Source organism: Castor canadensis, chromosome 13, assembly GCF_047511655.1.
Source record: "Castor canadensis chromosome 13, mCasCan1.hap1v2, whole genome shotgun sequence".
Lineage (NCBI taxonomy): Eukaryota > Metazoa > Chordata > Mammalia > Rodentia > Castoridae > Castor > Castor canadensis.
The window spans coordinates 29,285,183-29,288,775 of record NC_133398.1 but is presented as its reverse complement, the minus strand read 5'-3'; the positions used below and the strand labels follow the sequence as shown (position 1 = coordinate 29,288,775).

Genomic DNA, 3,593 nt, shown 5'->3' with positions numbered 1-3,593 from the left:
AAGCTTTTCATTTCCTAAGTTTCTATTATTTTTTAGAATCACTATCTCTGATAGATTTCTCATCCTAGTCTTGAATTGACTTTTCTTTTTAGCTCATTGACTTTTTTACCTCATTCACATATTTATTTGAATCATATTCAAGGTCACTGATCATTTTTGAAATGAGACATTTGAATTCTTTGTCTAAAATTTCAAACATTTCAATATCATACTTTATTTTTTAAAGTTATGACCGTCTGAAGAGTTATGTTGCCGTGCTGTTTCATATTTTTGTGTTTCTGTGTTGTGATTTATACTTCTATTAGGATGGATATCTATTTCAGTTTTATATGGGCTTCTTTTTTTGGTGATACTGGGGATTGAACCCAGGGCAAACATTAGGCAAAAGCTTTACCACTTTTGCCATGCCCCTACCCCTTTATCTATTTATTTTTTGAAATATGGTGTCACCAACTTTGCCTGGGCAGTTTTCAAACTCAAGATCCTCCTGCTTCCACATCTCAAGTAGCTGGGATTATAGACATCATGGTGGTCTTCTTAATGAAAAACTTTCTCTTGATGGCTTAAGCCCCCAGTACCACTCAGAGAAGTGAAAACAAACCGCTATAACAGCAGCACCACCAAAGGGAAACAGACACAAAAATGCAATAAAAACTAATTAAAGACAATAAAGACTGCTATACCACATAAAATCATCAAAAAGAGGAGGATGGCAAAAATAATGTAGAATAAACATGAGGTTAAAAATTAATAAAGATAAAAGTAACAATAAAAAAAGAATGGAATAAAGGAAGGGAAGTGGAAAGGGAAAAATAAGGATGCAAGGTTAAATAAAAGAAAATAAAAACAACATAAAAGGGAAAGAATGTGAGGAAGAGAAAAAGAAAAAAGCAAGGGATAAAAAATCTGATTATAAAACAAAGAAAAATTGCATAAATGAAATTAGATTTTAAAAAAGGAATAAAAAATAAAATCATAAAAAGTAAAAATAGAAGTAAAAACAATAGTTTTAAAACTAGTGCGAGATCCGCTGCTGCTGAGGAGAGGAGTGTCAACAGCAGCACCATGGTAGCTCAACAGAAGAACCCTGAAGGCTATGTGGGATTTGCCAATCTCCCAAATCAAGTATACAGAAAGTCAGTGAAAAGAGGGTTTGAATTCACACTTATGGTAGTAGGTGAATCTGAATTGGGAAAGTCAACATTAATCAACTCATTATTCCTCACAGATTTGTATTCTCCAGAGTATCCAGGTCTGTCCCATAGAATAAAAAAGACTGTACAGGTGAAACAATCCAAAGTTTTAATCAAAGAAGGTGGTGTTCAATTGCTGCTCACAATAGTTGATACCCCAGGATTTGGAGATGCAGTGGATAATGGTAATTGCTGGCAGCCTGTTATCGACTACATTGATAGTAAATTTGAGGATTACCTAAACGCAGAATCTCGAGTGAACAGACGTCAGATGCCTGATAGCAGAGTGCAGTGTTGTTTATACTTCATTGCTCCTTCAGGACATGGACTTAAACCATTGGATATTGAGTTTATGAAACGTTTGCATGAAAAAGTGAATATCATCCCACTAATTGCCAAAGCAGACACACTCACACCGGAGGAATGCCAGCAGTTTAAAAAACAGATAATGAAATAAATCCAAGAACATAAAATTAAAATCTATGAATTTCCAGAAACAGACGATGAAGAGGAAAATAAGCTGGTTAAAAAGACGAAGGACCGTTTACCTCTTGCTGTGGTAGGTAGTAATCCCATCATGGAAGTTCATGGCAAGAGGGTCAGAGGAAGGCAGTGTCCTTGGGGTGGGGCTGAAGTTGAAAATGGTGAACATTGTGATTTTACAATTTTAAGGAATATGTTGATCAGAACACATATGCAGGACTTAAAAGATGTTACCAATAATGTACACTATGAGAACTACAGAAGCAGAAAACTGGCAGCTGTGACTTACAATGGGGTTGACCACAACAAGAATAAAGGACAGCTTACTAAGAGCCCTCTGGCACAAATGGAAGAAGAAAGAAGGGAGCATGTAGCCAAGATGAAGAAGATGGAAATGGAGATGGAGCAGGTGTTTGAGATGAAAGTCAAAGAAAAAGTTCAAAAGCTGAAGGACTCTGAAGCTGAGCTCCAGCGGTGCCATGAGCAAATGAAGAAGAATTTGGAAGCACAGCACAAAGAATTAGAGGAAAAACGTCATCAGTTTGAGGAGGAGAAAGCAAACTGGGAAGCTCAACAACGTATTTTAGAGCAGCAGAACTCTTCAAGAACCTTGGAAAAGAACAAGAAGAAAGGGAAGATCTTTTAAACTCTTTATTGACCACCAGTTACGTATTAGTTGCCAATATGCCAGCTTGGACATCAGTGTTTGTTGGATCCGTTTGACCAGTTTGCACCAATTTTATCCATAATGATGGATTTAACAGCATGACAAAAATTATTTTTTTGTTATTGTTCTCGATGGAGATTAAGATGCCTTGAATTATCTAGGGTGTTCTGTACTTAGAAAGTAACAGCTCTAAGTACCTTCCTACATTTTTTTTTATTATTAAACAGATGTCTTCAATTTAATGCAAGAGAACATTTTACTGTTGTACAATCATGTTCTGGTGGTTTGTTTACAGGATATTCCAAAATAAAAGGACTCTGGAAGGTTTTCATTGAGGATAAATTGCCATAAGATGACACAAACTATGCTTCTATATGATAATTATAATACAAAGGTTCCATTCAATGCAGCCTATACAATAATGTAATTTAGTCTAACACAGTTGACCCTATTTTTGACACTTCCATTGTTTAAAAATACATATGGAAAAAAAAACCGTATATGCTTACAGTGCACCTAGAGCTTTTTATAACAACCTTTTTTTGTTTGTTTGTTTGTTTGTTTTGGATTCTTTAAATATATATTATTCTCATTTAGTGCCCTCTTTAGCCAGAATCTCATTACTACTTCATTTTTGTAATAACATTTAATTTAGATATTTTCCATATATTGGACCTGCTAAAATAGAATATAGCATCTTTTATATGGTAGGAACCAACAGGGAAACTTTCTTTTAACTCCCTTTTTACACTTTATGGTAAGTAGCAGGGGGAAAATGCATTTATAGATCATTTCTAGGCAAATTGTGAAGCTAACGACCAACCTGTTTCTACCTATATGCAGTCTCTTTATTTTACTAGAAATGGGAATCATGGCCTCTTGAAGAGAAAAAAAGTCACCATCTGCATTTAGCTGTATTCATATATTGCATTTCTGTATTTTTTGTTTGTATTGTAAAAAATTCACATAATAAACAATGTTGTGATGTAAAAAAAAATAGTTTTAAAACAGAACATGAAAGCAAAAAAAAGAAGACACATTTCTATCCGGTCTTCTAGTACTAGAATCCAACAGGCCTGTAAGTGTAATGGGTCATTGTAGATTCTCTGTGTTCCCATTGTATAGTCTGGTGCTGTTTGCAGGTTTAGCACTGGGCTGGTCAACATTAGGCTGTCAGCATCAGGGCTATATTCGCTTTAGAAGTTTATCTTTTTTTGTGTACTGAGAGCCACTGCTGACCCTAGTGAGCT

General features: G+C 35.1%; 1 pseudogene; it reads left to right on the top strand.

Annotated features, from left to right (window-relative positions):
* Nucleotides 1-1,023: 1,023 nt before the first annotated feature.
* LOC109680380 (septin-7 pseudogene) lies at nt 1,024-3,340 on the top strand (annotated as a pseudogene).
* Nucleotides 3,341-3,593: the final 253 nt, after the last annotated feature.